The sequence below is a fragment of the Drosophila arizonae genome, chromosome 3 (genome assembly GCF_054131065.1).
Source record: "Drosophila arizonae isolate 15081-1271.41 chromosome 3, UAZ_ARI_1.0, whole genome shotgun sequence".
In the NCBI taxonomy this organism is placed as follows: Eukaryota; Metazoa; Arthropoda; class Insecta; order Diptera; family Drosophilidae; genus Drosophila; species Drosophila arizonae.
In genome coordinates, this window is record NC_142923.1 from 12,630,480 (window position 1) to 12,646,822 (window position 16,343).

Here is a 16,343-nt window from a genome sequence, read left to right on the forward strand (position 1 = left end):
TTTTTAATATTCAAAATCTGCTGAGCCTATACAAAATATACAGAAAAACAATAAAATAATAAGCTTACAACAAAAATAAGTTTTCAATCTATCGATTGCCTATTGTTCATAAATGGATAGCGTAGTAAAATTATGCTAATTAAATTTGTAATATCTAATTAGTTTTATATAAAAATAATAAAGAAAAAAAATCTTTATTTGTCCAAATACTTTTGCCGTCGACTGCATGTTATTAATATACACATATATACAGGCCCACAATAGCAACAAATTACTGTTTACTAATCATTCGACTGACATTAGATTTAATATGCTCAATAATATCTAATTATTATGTTCTCAATATAGAATTATATTCCTTTTATTGTCAATATTCCCATATACGAAAAGCTTTATTTGAATTTTATTTTTATTATTCATACTCCTCTGCTGCCGTAGAGAATCTCCATAAATAACATTATAGTTAAGTACGAATAGAGCACTCTAAAACTTATTGGCCTACTAAACATAAATACTCTCGATAATATTACGGTAAAGTATATACCTATTGGCCTAGTACGTATAGCATATTTTGCTCGACCGAAAACAATCATCGTTTAATTCAGCCTTTCAAATTTAAGCTCATTAAATTAAAACAATAAGTTGATATTAAAACATGGGTAATTTCATGTTGAGGCCAACCACAATATGTTATGCACTGTTTGTATAAATATATATATTTATTTATATATTAACTAAAGCAACAGCAACATCAATAAAATATTATCGACCTTTCGCAAATATATATTTATATCAAAATCATTTTACTATATTGAAAATATCAAAAGCAGTCAAATCAATGTCGAATTTCATTTATTGCAGGCTTATATATTTCTCTGAACTAATCCAATTAGACGCCCACAATATTGTGAGCTAGTATTAATCAATTAATTTTCTCTAACAGCTTTTTCATTTTCACAGCATTTCACAGATTTTCAATTGAATTTGAGCAGCAAACGAAATTCTCTTTCAATTGAGAGCTCATGAATTCATTGTTTCGCCAAACTTATTGAAATTAACTTTTATTAATAGGAATTTATTTATTTCGTTTAACGCAACTTCATTGTATCAATTTGCAGCAGCTTAGGCCAAAAGTAGCTGCTGGCTACTCAAGTTGGCTTTTATGACCTGACTAATTAGTTTTACTCGGACATATTTTATTAGCTGAACTCCAAAGGAGCGTGGTAATTAAATTAATTAGAAACCTGTCGAGAGATGTTCGCCAAATAAACCGTGAGCCATCATAAACTCGTTTTATATTTTCATTTAAATACACCCACACACACACACACACACACACACACACCTTTCATCGCATTTTAATGAGGTGTTTGACGGTTGGCAAGCGCGCAAGAGCGGAGCATTAATTAAAAAGGGTATTTTCTTTCATTTTTAGGCAGCTACCAAGAATTGTCGCTCAGCTGTTGAGCTGTGCAGAACACAGAGAAAATAAGAAAAGTAAGAAGAAGAAGATGAGACGAAACCTAAGCAAATGCTTTAAAAATAGCTTAAAGTACAGGACGCATCGCACGTGTTCGATGTTGTCCTTTTCTTTGCTTCGTATTTTTTTTTTTTTGTTTTTTTTTTTTTTTTTTTCTTTTCAATCTCAGGCCTAGGGACACATTTTCAATTGAGTTCATCGCACTCTCTCTCAACGCCCATCGAATTTCTCTTGCTCTCACACTTGGCAGCTGGGCCTCTCTCTTACATATCGCTTTAATTTCCGCTTGAATGCAAAGCAAAAGGTTTCCCTTTTGCCGAGGCTGGAGAAAAAAAGGTGCCCTTCACTTGCATGTTGACTGCTCGACCTCAACGACCAAAGAAAACAAAGCAAAAGCCATTCATATATTCTTGGCCCCAAACTGTGCCAAAAATGAGGAAACTGAAAACAGAAAACGGAAAACAGAAGAAAACAAAAAATGGCCCCTAGCCGTGTCCAACCTTTTCAACTTGATTAATTTTCACAATTTAAGTTGATGAGCGCAAAATTTCCCAGCTAAACAATGGCCAAATGCTAGAAGAGGTGTCATTCAGTCAGTCAGTCGGTCAGTCTGTCTGTCTGTCTGTAAGTGAGTCAGGTCGGTCATCCGGTCAGACTGTCAATCAGACTGATTTAACTTTTTTATTGCATTGGATACTCTTCTTGATGTACATCACTTTTCAGATAACTTTGGCAAATGTGCGGCGATTAGAAAGCGGCACACACAAAATGAAATAGACCCACAATTTGATTTATACACGAAAATCTGGCGACGTTTGAGCTAATGGCCAAAAGAATGGCGAACACATAAAATTCCCTTTATGCGAACGCCTATCAAACTGAATATAAGCAAATGCACTTAAATTTATGATTTCACATTGTTGTTGCCCAAAGGCATTAAAAATAGAATTTATTGACTTTTCGAATAGAATCAATAGAAAATGTGCCTTAGAGGCAATAGATGTAATCTTTATAACAGCTTGATATGTCATTTCACAAAAAATACTTTTTTTTTTAAATAATAATTTTATTGTTAATATCTATTGTAATACTGTAAGACAGTTCTGGGTCTGTGGCTATAATCATTTGCTTAAATACAACTTTTAATCAGAAATGTTAATGTACATATACTTATAGCACTTAACGTTTGACTAAGTTTATTTAATTTTCTTTTATAATTTAATGAATTTTGCAAATATAGAACTTTTGTCTATTTATATAAAATAATATTATATTCCTACGGCTTGCATTGAGCATTTTTATCCCTTTACCAAATTTAATTTTTCTAGCTGAAATTGTAATATTTGTTTACTTCAGCAAAAATATGTGAATAAAATAAATTTGTATAGAGAATTCCTCAAAAATGTGACATTTTAAATAAAATGCTAAATGACGCAAACAGAAATGAATTAGAAAAAAATAGTAGTCAACATATTTTGTGCTATATTTGTTACACAAAGAAATAAAGTAAGTAATGCAACATATATATTTTCGTTGAATATTTATATATTTACACACATTTGTAATATATGTACATTCATTCAATCAAACAACAATATTATTTGCTCAAATTTAAGACCCAGCTGCGTTCATAAAATTGCATAAGTCCAGATTTTGATTTTCCTTTGACTGACTCAGCAGGCATTCATTTTAAAAACTATGAATTTATATACATATATTGCAATAACAGAACTTTTGACTTTATTTCTCAAAAGTAATAAAAATAAATAAAAATGAATGCAAAAATATCATTTTCATTCGTTTCTCAATTTTTCGCAAATATTATAGTTAATCATAGCCAATAGTTTGCAATTCTCTCCCCCAATAAATAAACATATATATGAAAAAATAAATAAATAAATAAATAAATCGGAAAAACTATTTATTATTTTCCCCAACTGCATCAGTTGTAATTGAGCTGAACATTTTGTAAAACATTGCTCATACGACTAGTTGCTATCGAACAGGGTAAAACTATGCCAAAAACTCTTTAAGCACTGTTTTGCCGTTTTCAGCTCACAATGGTTGCTTGCCTGCCTGCAAGTTGGCCCGAATGATTTATTAGTCTAGCTAAAGTTTGTTTTGGATTTTTGTTCAGTTTGCCTTCGATTTTGTTTGCAGTAGGCCAAAGGTAAAAGAACTTTCACAGCCCATACTATGTGATTTTTAATCAATTTATTGATGTAGGAATTGTGGCTGACAATTTGCAAAGATTTTTTATTTGTAGTTTGTAGTTGTAAATTTTTGCAAAGCTATAGGGCTCACAAATTGCTTGGAATTTGTTTTTTAACCAGTTTTTGGGCTTGGAATTTTCCTTTAATTGCTTAGATTCTTCTCAATCCAAAATTTGATTGCACAAATCAGTTTGATAATTGAACTACTATTAGGTGGAGTTCTAGCCAAATTTCTATTCAAATGAAAAACAATTTTGATGCCTTCAACAATTTAGTTTTCAGCTTACATTTTGGAAAACACTGCGCAAACTAGCTACGAGTGGCTAGCAAAGTTCTGCCAGTGGCGCTATGCTGTTTGAAGCAGTTCACTTTGGGTTTGGTTGAATCGCGTTATGAAATGCTGCCAAGTGTAAAGGTTAGCAAAACGGCGACTTTGAGCTGTGCTTGAACCGGATCGCGTTAGCTCCACCTGTCACTTGGGGGCCTCTGTTTCTGTTTGCTTTGGCTTTGCCCAAAAATTTACACACACCAATGCACACATACGCGTCGCGCCGCGGAACATCTCAAACACACGCACGCACGCACTGTCACACACACACACAGACACAGAGACACACAGATAGACCGACACGGATGGATTTACACGGAGATACGTACATAGACAATCACTGGCCGAACAGGACGCGCTCTGTGTGTGTGCGCGCGCTTGATATAACGGGAACGCGTGCGAAAGGCTGCTCCCGGTTAGTACGGATGCTGGAGCTTGACTGAAATAGCGTTCACCTTAGCCCGAGCATCAGCGCCAACAGCGGGCCAGAACCTAGCACAATGCCAGGCGTTCGCAATGTCCACATGAGATCCGAAAGGCAATGCGAACGAATCTACTGTCACGAGATACGAGCCAAGGATGCGACCTGTGCGACGAGTGCTCGGCTGACTCTTTGCCATATTACAGCATCCCTGCGAGAGCTTTGGGGTGCAGCTTTCGTTTAAGAGCGGGCGACGAGCTTAAGAGTGTCCATAAAGCTTCACAGAGCTTGCAATACACATTCAGCAGCTGAGCGCGAGAGTGCCAGAGAGTGAGCTTTTGAAAAGCTCTTAGGTACTTGTTTACTTATTTTTATACTTTTTTTAGTAGCCTTTTTTATGGTTAAAGGCTTATTTTGTTTTTGCTTATTTTGAGCAACAGACGCAGTTGTAGAATTTTAAGCTTTGTATTCTGCTTTTGTGTGTATGCATGTGTGTGTGTGTGTGTGTATGGGGGGACTTTTTGCGGTGCCGGCAAGCAATTTAGACAATTTAACAGGTGGTCTCGGCATTGGACTAGGCTTTGAAAGGTTTTTAGTTGATTGTGTAAAAATAAGGCATCGAAATATGAAAGACGAAGTTTACAGAGAATAGGAAATGCTCTTTGAAAATAATAGAAGATGATAAATAAGAATATGTATGCATTTAAAATTTTTTTTTATTCTCTCTCTCTCTATATTACAATTAGTTCGAGTATAATGTTACACAATTTTGAGCGTTTAATACTGGAGTGTTGAGTGTAGTTGACTGTTAAACAATGTTGATAAAAATTTTCATTCAAAAAAAAAAAAAAAAAAAGAAGTTTTACATATTTAATTCTTTTTTCGCAAACTGACTAAATTGCATGCAAGTCTTTACGTATTATTATTAGAAGTAAATATTGAGCTATTGCAACTTTAAAATCAAAGGCAAAAGCAGTTTACAGATAATAACGCTCGGCCAAGAATTTATTTGTATATCAATGGCTAAAATTTAGTGATTAAATTATAGATCACAAAATTAAATGTTATTATGTTATAGCTATGACAGCTACATCGTCCATTTAATTTTTAGTGCATTAAAAATCTATGAAAAAGAAAACCATTTTAAATAATTTTAAAAATCGCCTTTGAACAGACATTGAAAGTAACTCACTTCAGCTCAATTTTAGTTTGTATCATTTGAAGGCTTTGTCAGAGTATCAAAATGAAGGCAATGCTTAGCTAACTTTTTGGGGCCGACAAAAGGCTTTAGGCTTTAGTTGGGCAGGTAATTTAGATGGCTGTCAATGGCTGGACAAACGCTAGCCAAAGCCTAATCACAAATACCTCGCACGGCATGGTCGGCACACACGCACACACACACACATGCACACCTGCCAGCCAATCAATAGGAGGACGAGCTGATGCAGAAGCAGAGCAGCTTTACAGACAGTGGGGCCTTGGTTACATTTATTGGGTAAATGGTCAATGCTGGTCAGCGACCAAATTTGTCCACTTGGCTGAGTGGCAGCAAACGCTAATTAAACTGCTGGACAGGAGCAGCAGCAGCAGCAGCAGCGGCAGCGGCTGATACAAGCCCTGAGATAATCAACATGCCAGAGCCACCTTGTTGGCCCATTAACTGCTTTGTTTGGCGTCATAGAAAAGCGAAGGTGGGCCTTGGAGGAGGGTAGGCCAGCGAGATCAGAAATGATTGTATAATTCCAAGGGAAAACGCCGCCTAAATGCAGAGCCTGTCCATAGCCTGTGACTGACACGTAGAGACAATCGAATTGTGATTTGCACCCAAAACTGTAACACAAACTAAATGAACAGCTGGCAACGCTGCACGGCACAGGTTGCTAGGCAGCAGAAGCGATTCGGGGCAAATGGAGGGGATGCTCGCCGCTCGCAACTCTGTTATTTGACCATTAAGTGGGAAGCGGCCGTCAGTTATCCATCAAGTTGCAACACGGCTGAAATCTAGCGAAAAATCCTCTTGAGTTTCGTGAATAAATTCGATGCTCATTAGCAGTGTCAGCACCAATGGCCAAATTATGAAATTTGAAATGTGAAAATGCGCACAAAATGTCGAAATAATTGCGGCTGTAATCACGTTGAAAATATGCAGAATGCCTAGAGGGGTATTCCAGAAAGCGGAATCTTTAGTTGCTTGTTGTTTTTCTTTTTTTTTTTATTAAGCCAAATTAAATGATATAATATTTTTATATAAGACTACTAACTGTATTATAAACTCAATTAGTCAACAGTTTTTTTTTTTTTTTTTTTTTTTTTTTTTTTTTTTTTTTGGAACAAAGTGCCAAATAAATGAAATGAAAAATTATAAAAATCAATTTAACATATAAAAACAATATTTATAAAAAAAAAATATTTAAAAAAAAAATATATATATATATATATATCTTTGCCTGTCTGATGTATATATAATAAGTATATATTATATGCACTGAATGATAGTGAATTAAATAGAGGTCCGCAAACAATTTTATATGACTATGCTTATATGGCTATAGCGTCTGTGACCGTCTAATGTGTATGTAATAAGTGTACACATATACATATACACTGAATGACAATGCATTAGATATATGTATGTGTGTTAAATAAATAATTATATATACATGAAAACCTTTTTATCGATATATATATATATTTTTTTAACACATACATAAATCCTACCAATTTTCATAAATACTTCCTTCCAACGAAAACAAAAAACCAATAAAAGATTTTTCTTTTCAAGATTTTCACTTCACGGAATATCCACTTCCCTGCCTGTTTGTCTAGAACAACAAATGTGAGAAACCTCAAGGAACACCATATGTGCACGTTTAATGTGAAACATTTGATGTCTTTTAATTTAATTCACTTTTATATTTCATATAACAATTTTTGGATCGTTTTCAATTGAATTATTCACATTCGCATTCACATGGAACTCTTGTTTTTACAAGTAAAAAAAAAAATTAAAATAAAGAAATGAAATGAAAAGAGAAGCAACACAAAAAGAATAAGAATAAAATAAATAAATAAATACGAACCCAACAGCCGGCAACTGTAAGCCGCGCTGCGCTGAAGGACATTGACGTTTGGGCTGTGGGGGAACTTAAGAGATTTCCCTGGAACACTTGGCAGATTATTAAAGCATGATATATGAAGCGTCCTCACTTACCTGTGTGCGAGTGTCTGAATTTATCCAGGAATAATAAAACAAACAACAACAATAAGTAAAGGCAAAGGCACAGAGCAGGCACACCCAAACACTCACACACACACGCACACATTAAGAGTTGTCCTGGCGACTGATGCGCAGCGCCGTCATATATCATAGATTTTTTGTTTGTTATGAATGTGTGCGTGTGTGTGTGTGTGTGAGTGCGTGCCCCAAGGCCCAAAATATTCTTCTTTTCGCTGCTTTTACTTACCACGCTTTTGTTGGCATTGTTTTTGCTTTCGGCATTGCTTTTGTTGTTGTTGTTGTTGGTATTGTCGCTTTCGAGCAATACTCGTAAACTTAAATTATTATTTCACCTTGAAAGCACCACAAAAGAGATTTACGGTCACCCTGGCACCTAGCAATACATTCTATCTCTCTCTCTCTCTCTCGCACACTCTGTCTCCGTCATTTTTATGCTCATTACTTCGCATTTGCTGCTGCTTTTGCTACAGTTTCTCTCATCGCTTTTAAAATATACAAAAACAACAACAATTCAGATTTTTCCATTTTTTTTTTTTTTTTTTTTTTTTTTTTTGCTGTGGATATTTTGATTTCTATTTACTTGCTATTTTGTTCTTCCACTGCTTTCGTTGTCTTATGTTTGCAGTCGCCTCTTCGCATATTTATTACACTTTGTATTATGATGTCTAAAATTGTGGCCAGACAATTTATGGTCCACACATAAGTACCCAAAAAAACATATAAATACACAGGCTATTGCCAATGCAAACGGTGGACAGGTGCTAGCGCGGTGCGTAGCGCAAATGGTCGCCCCATTAAAACAATATTTACCTATTAATGCTTTTTGGAGCCATTGATAATGTTTTTTACATATTGTGCAGGGAAATGGATCAAGGGGATTTCTTCCTTTGTAATTTTAAAATTTGAAGTATTTGTTGTGGAACCTTTATAAATAGATATATAAATTTGGAACGCCGTTTGCTCGATGCAATGGATAGAGCAGCCATACTTTGGGAATTCTCAAAAGGATAGAGTGTAACATTTTCTATAATAAATAAAAGGTATATATAATATGCATATATACAAAATATTTTATCACGATGTAGCTTTAGTAGGGTAGTGAGTTAAATGAGTAGTGAGTGTAAGTGGTAGTGAGTGGGTGGGGTGGTGACTGGGAGGGGAAGTAAGTGGAAGGGGAAGTGAGTGGGTGGGAAAGTGAGTCAGAGGGGTATTGAATTATATGAGTAGTGAGTGGGATGAGTAGTGAGTGGGATGGGTAGTGAGTGGGATGAGTAGTGAATGGTTGGGGAAATGGGGGTATTTAATGAGATGGGTAGTAAGTGAAATGAGTAGTGTGTGAGATAGGTAGAGACTGAGATGACTACTAATGAGTGGGAGGTTTAGTGAGTGGGATGAAATGAAAAATCTTTAGTTATTTAAATATTGTATTGTGCGGAAGGTTTTTACTTGAGCTCCGTCATACATATTTGCATATTTATCATTAGTAATCAAAGTTCAATTCAAATGCCTAGTGTCTCAACATGATCAAAGCGAAATGCCTGTCTTTGTTTTATCATTCATAATATTTCGATTCATTACACAAATTCTGCTGCAGCTTGCAGTGAATTTTGTAGTTAATATTTGTGTTTGCAATGCCCAGCTTTTCAGTCTGTCCTGGCCATAAATAACATACATCATTATTATCGCATTACACCGGGGCCATGCGAAAAATTCAAGTAAACTATATAGAATACATATAACAAATAATTGACTATCGCGAAAACCGAAAATTGCGTTGCATGTGCGCTACGTTGTCAACGCTGCCCAGTTTACGACGTCGACTGTCGCTGCCTCTACCGCTGCAGCTTCATATTAATTAAATACAAAATGTTTACACTAATAATTTTCACATAAATTCGCGTTGCCCTTGGTCCTTGTTCCCTGTTCCGCGCAAGCGGAAACATCATAAATTTCGAGTTTCGCGTTTCGCGTTTCGTGTTGCAAGTTGCAAGATGGCAAGCGGCAGCCGCGTGCACGCAGCACGGCCACAAATTGTGAGTTATCTTTGTGCGCGGGTCGATGCTGTGGCAGCAGCAGCCCCTCCCCTGCCACTGCCTCTGCCTCTGCCTCTGCCACTGCAATCGCATCGCTTGTTGCCTTTTGTCGCCATTGCATGCAAACACATTAAATTAAATTATTGTCGCACTGGGTGGCTGTTTGCAGCTCTCGTTAGTTGGGCCACGTCTTAGTTCGGCTTTTGGTCTTCAACATTGAGGGCGAACGAGGGCCGAGGTCTTAAATGCGCGCTAAATAGCTCCCCAGTTGCCGGGCGAGTGGCATAAAAACCCTTTTGGGCTGCCTAAGTATGCCGCACAATTTGGCTTTGGCAACACGTTTCATTAGGCACGCCAAAGGCGCAACGCTGCGTATACGTATTACTGTCAACTGAGCTGCCTTTCAGTTGCCGTTGCTGCTGCTGCTGCTGCTGCTGCTGTGCGGCTAGCCTAGGCTTAAAGCGGACAACGTTGTCCTCGCTGCGCCAGCCATTAAATTATATGCCAAGGCTTTACAATTGCTGAGATATTACCAAGCAGTTGGTATAAATATTTAAGTTGAATGGCCTCAGCCGAAGATTTATAATACAGATGTGGGCATAGGTATTCCAAGTAGAAATATTTATATTGTGTATTAATGTGTGAGCTAATTACAGGACATCCATTAGTCGTGCATAAAATTAAAGACTCAACTTTTTGTGCTCAAAACTTTGGCTTGACTCTGGCTAGTGGTTAAAATTTTTAGTAAACGCAGCAATAGAGACACAATGAACTACATACACAGCGAGACACACATACACACACGCACACGCACAAGCACTCACACAGTGCGCACACAAACTGCGTTCAGTCGTGCGCATCGCTGCGCTGCCTTTAGCGGTGGTCAGTCAACTTGTCGCTGTTGTTGTCGCTGTTGTTGTTGTTGTTGCTGTTGTTGTCAATGCATTTTTTTTTTTGTTGGTGCCTAATACCCTGTAGACTTTATATTAATTGATAGAATGGCATACGTAATATATTTCGCATTAGAAATTTAATTTAGGGCGATATTTCGACTTAGGAAACTAGTAGTATATAAACTAGACATTAAACTTCTTATTCTAATTATGTTTAAAAAAAATATGCTGTAATAATTTTTTTTTATCTCTTACTTTCCACTATATTATTTTTTATCCTCTAGATCCTTTAAGAACTGCTTTGTTTATCATATATGAGAAATTAAACAGAATTTTTGGCTTTGAAATTATGAAACATGTTTATGATTTTTTTTGTTTTTCAATTTTAAGGATTGCTTTAAAATAACAAAAAAGAGTAAAACACTAAAAGGGAAATATTGTAAGTTGTTTTGTATTAATTTAAATTAATTAAGAGCAGGCAATGTTTGTTAACTATTAAACTGTACAGTTAAGTTCTGAGACTCTTAATTAATTAATTAATACTTTTAATCCTAAACCTAATACTCCTCCCAAATCTGAAGCCTTTGAGGATGTGAAATTAGGGTAATTGGGGTTTGAAAATTACGTTTGACCATAAATCACATAGCTGGCATCTAAAATCAAACATAACTGCCTACAGGGTATCTACTAGTGCAGCATACTCTATTTGTGTTTAGCTCTATTCTTCCTAGGTAATTTGTTAGAAACGCTTGCCTTTGACGCTTGCAGTTAGTTCAATCTACGCTGCCCTGCCTGCCCTCTAGGCGCACCCCGACTCCTGTCCCTGATCCTGCTGCTGCTCCTGCTGCTGCTCCTGCTGCTGCTCCTGCTGCTGCCCACCTCCCACCCGCTGCTTTGCACTTTTTATGACGCAGCCATTAACGTAGCGTCGACGCATAAAGCGTGAGCGGAAGCGAAGGCGTCGCTGCTTTGGTTTTTTGTTTTCAACGAAGCAGTTTCTCTCTTTTGCCCCCCTTTAGCCCCCCGTGGCTCTTTCGTGGTAGCATTTTAATGAGCGACTGGCCCGCAGTTTGTTTTGCCAGCCAATTTTTAGGCCACATGCAAATTTTGCGGCCATTGCAATTCGCATATTAATAGCAAAAAATATAGCAGCATCATCAACAACAGCAGCGGCAGCAGCAGCAGCAGCGGCAGTAAATGTGACCAAAGAATTTGCATATTTGCAGGTAAAGTCAATATTAAAATGGGGCCGAACACGGGTAAAAACGCACTCCGACAGCTGCCCGATAAGCACGTTCCCGCACAGCATGTGCAAAAGTAAATATTATTAATGGAGTACCCCTAATGGAGCCCACCTGAACAGTACGGGCCACAATTAGCCCAATGTCCAAACGTATTTGAAAAGTTGGCCAGCAAGCCAGTAAAAGCCGTTTCATTGATAACTTTAAACAATGGAGCAAATCACATTAAAACCAAGCAAAAGTTTGCCAACTCCCCCTCCGAAAAAAGAGGTAAATGCAAGGCAAAAGACAGACCTAGCATGTAGACTATAGACCGGCTAGCTCGAAAAGCTTTACAAAAGAAAATTGTGAAATGCATTTTCCATTAAGCCGAATGAGAAATTTTCACTTTTAGCATTAAACAAGCTCAGCCCGAAGAACGTGGCGGCAAATGTGGGTTAATTTGCAAAAATCTGCAGGTACAAAATATGTAAGTGTGTGTGTGTTCGACTACCAATAGCCATACACCCACACACACACACACACATGAACACTTTTGTAATGGTAAACCGTGCAAAAGTTTCATTGTTATGGGCTTCCTTTGCTCAAGCAAAAGTTAGAAGCAATAGAAGAGTCTATGAGTGTGTGTGTGTGTGTGTGTGGGGCAATTGTGTATGTTGGCAAAGAGCATTCTGTAGTTTAAAGCGTTACGCTTCACAGCTACTGGCTTTAACTATTGTAATGACCATGGCCACAAAAAAGTGCCACAAAATGCGTAGTATTAGAAAATACGCTTTTGACCCGAAATCTGGGAGGACATTCAGGCGTCAAAGAAAAACAACACACGTATAATCAACCAGCAGAAGGTGATAGAAATGAGCGAGAGTGATAAATTTGGAAAAGACGAAATATCAGTGAGACCTAGAATGAAACTAGAGAGTTTTCTTTATTACGCACTTAGTAATCAAAGTACAGAGTGAATCGTCTATAGAGAATTAGACTTGCTCTCGAATGAGTGAGCTATAGGAGCTGAAAAACTAAACCTTCCATTAATCCGCTCTCTCTGAGAGCTAGTGGGGTATAACCAGAGTTGTTCACAAATCAAATAAAAAGAGAAGCAACTCTTAATACTTAACTGCTCGATGGAACTATGAAGAGCACCCCTACATTTAATACTCGGAATCAGTAAAAAAAAATTAATTAATTAATTAATAAATACACATTCTTTTTCCGAAAATTAAATCTCTCTATTCTCTATTCAATTCTTTTCTATTATCAATTCTCTTCTATTCTCTAATAATTAATTTTGTTAATATTTTGAAGAAATGCTAAATTCTTTACCACTACAACCATCGCTCACTCAGTTTTTCCTCCACACTCCTCCAACCGATTTTGGGTTGGCTGAAAATTTGCAATGCTTGGATGCTTTGCTAGCAATTTCTGCTGCCTGTGTATTCCATGGACCATCTAATTATTAATTTATTTTAAGCATATTTAATTTTCGCACAAAAATGAATTCATGTTGGCAGACGTCGCACAAGCCAGTTAAACAGCTGCGACCAACGAGGGCAGCTCTGGCCCGGAACAGAAAGAAGACTGACTTCGGAGCCAGCTGGGCAGCCGGCATGCAATTAATTGTGTCATTGTAGCCATTAACCAGACAGTTGAGCAGTAACCCAATTTGTTCGCTTGATTGTTGCTCTCAGTCTTTGGAGGGGGGGAGGGAAGGACGGCGGGACGTAGGGACTGCCTGACCACATCTAATGACTTCGCAATGGCAACCAAGACGGCAGTCGACCCGAACCTGAACCTATTCACACTCTCCCGTTTGACATTGTGTGCCAGTTGGCAATTAAGACGCCCCCAAAATAAAAGAAACTGATGCTTGCCCTACACACACACACGCACGCACACTCCCACACACACACACACTGAAGCGAACGGAAACGTGTATGTGTTAAAGTTTTCGTTCCATTGCACCAACTGTGCTCATATGTCTTTATATGCCAGTTGTCATACATAAATAAATAGGCTCTTTGCACATACCAGGCACACGGCCTGCATGCGTAATGATAATGTCTTGGCTCGAGTCTCGAGTCAGTAGGCTAAGCAATGTCCAATGTGCCAGGTGAAATTAACGTTACATATTATATTTAAGCGGCCAAACGTCGAGGCAGTCAAGGAATTCAAACGTTGACCACTTGTGATTAGGACAAATGTCGCACACTTTAAAGAAACTCTGATTTGATAGCTTTACTTAGGTGAAAGTGCTTAGAACTGAAGAATTGTTAAATATTAAATCTCTTTTTTCTCAAGAACTTTTTAGCAAAAATTATTGATTTTATTTAAAAAAAAAAAAACGGAGTAACTAGAGTATTTTTCAGAGTAGTTCTAGGTAAATTAATAGTGATAAAAGTTTCATTTAAGAAAACATTGAGTAAATTGAGTATTTGTCAGAGAACTTTTATCTATTCAAGATGTGAGCTGATAAATCTGATAAATTCAATATTATAAATGACGATGCGATCCATTAATAATATAATTTAGCCTTGACCTTAAGCACTGATTACAATAGCTTAATACTATCATAACTTATTCTCTTAATGTCAGGCTCTCTGAACTTACTTTTTCACGTATAGCATGCAAAATATTTGCTTAATTTTTTCTGTTTAAATTAAAATAATTTATTCCCGCTTGATTTCGAGCCATAACAGGTAGGAGTCGGGAGTGTCTGTCTAGAAAATACCCTAGCTCTACACAGTGCTGGTATTCTTATATGTATGTATAACAAATTACTTATTACTTTATTATTGTACATTAATTATTCAGCAAGTTATTATTGATGGAGTTTCTAATGCAACACCCATTAATTAAATAATTTTTAAAAGTTTTTAACATTTCAAATGAGTGAAAGAAATATGAGAAAAATAAAATAATAATAAATAATAACAATAAAAATATTAAAATAAATTATAAAAGAAATTTGAAAAAATAATAATAAAAAATGAATAAAAATAGTAACAGAATTTATAAAAAAAAAGAAAAAGAATATATAATTTTTATATTTTCTTTGAATATTTATTCTAAAAAATAAAAAATTATAATATATAAATATATAATAATAAAATATAATAAATAATAAATATATATATATATAAACACGCTTGCTTCATTTAATGTGAAAATATCTGCAAAATTATTCAAGACTCGATAAATAATAAAATGAGAACGATTTAGTGCCTCTGAAGTGCACAAATGAGAATGGCAAGAAATCAGCAATTGAAAATAAGCATGAATTGGCAAACACAAAAAGCATTCAAATATATAACATAAATAGTAGTTTTTCCATTATGCATTATGCATTATGCATGCCATGCATGCACTCCAGTTAGCCTCTGCTCTGCATTGTACGTGTTGATACATATGTGTGTGCATGAATATGCATGTGTGTGCCAGATTGAATAGCCTTGGCGTAAACAGCATCAAAGTTAATAACGAACTCAGATGAAAGCTGATGTCTGAAGATTGCAGGCATAAGCTGAAGGCTTCACATTTCAATGCTCTCTGTGTCTGTCAGTCACTTCTGTGGGCTGCACACGTGACTGACTGACTGTGAGTGAAGCTATATAGAGGTGATAGACAAATGTAGGTTGATGCGAGCGTGACGAGCTTATCACGGGCACATGTGTCAATGGCTCTGAAATTGAAAATTGAGTGTTTGACGACAGCATATGCCATTTTATTGAACTAACTTGAGCAAAAATTGTAATCCATTTGTAAGTATGAAAACATCTCTCTCTCTCTCTCTCTCTCTCTCTCTCTCTCTCTGCATTTATATGCCTATCAATGTAAAATACAGCTGAAATGACAAAGAAACATTTCAATTTCATAAATATTTAATTGATTTTCAGCATTGTTTAGTGAGAATATGTACAAGTTTATCCCTAATTGTTAATCATTATTCATGATCATCAATAAATGATAAATAAATTAAGCTGCTTACAGTTTTAACAACACAACAAAAGTTTATCAAATTTCGTGAATAGCTATTATGCTAGACTTTTCTGAGCTGCCGGCTGTTGAAATCGTCTCGCCAAAACAGAGAGAGAGAAAGAGAGAGAGAAAGATAGAGGGAAGAGATCAAGCTAAGGCAAGAGGATATATTTATAGCTGTTCAGTTAGCTAATTCAATTGACTATAAAATTTAATTTGTTAAATTGAATTGTGGCTATTGGAATGTTTTACTGAGCAAGCTATACGCATTGGCAAAGTGATGGGGTATATTGGTTTTGCACAATATACATACATGCGCATAAGAACGAGCAATTTCACCGCTATTCAAGCTATGGACTTGATATTTGCACTGTAGGATCCTGTGCACCCTCGTCTTTTCGCATAGACTCAATAGAAGAGAAGAAGAAGAGATTCGTGCACCTCGGTATAGCTCTTATAAAGACTTTAACTCGTAAAGATTTCTTCCTGTTGATATATACAGTTGATAGCTTCTACAGTTTTAG

The 16,343-nt window shown here is 36.3% G+C and overlaps 1 protein-coding gene across 2 annotated transcripts in view; it reads right to left on the bottom strand.

The window, feature by feature from the left end:
* Positions 1–4,602, bottom strand: part of LOC108611514 (uncharacterized) — a 179,707-nt gene extending 175,105 nt beyond the window's left edge. For both annotated transcript variants that reach the window (XM_089465035.1, XM_089465036.1), the window contains exon 1: positions 3,981–4,602. The gene's annotated coding sequence lies outside the window, so the exon portion shown is untranslated. The remainder of the gene's footprint in view (positions 1–3,980) is intronic.
* Positions 4,603–16,343: the final 11,741 nt, after the last annotated feature.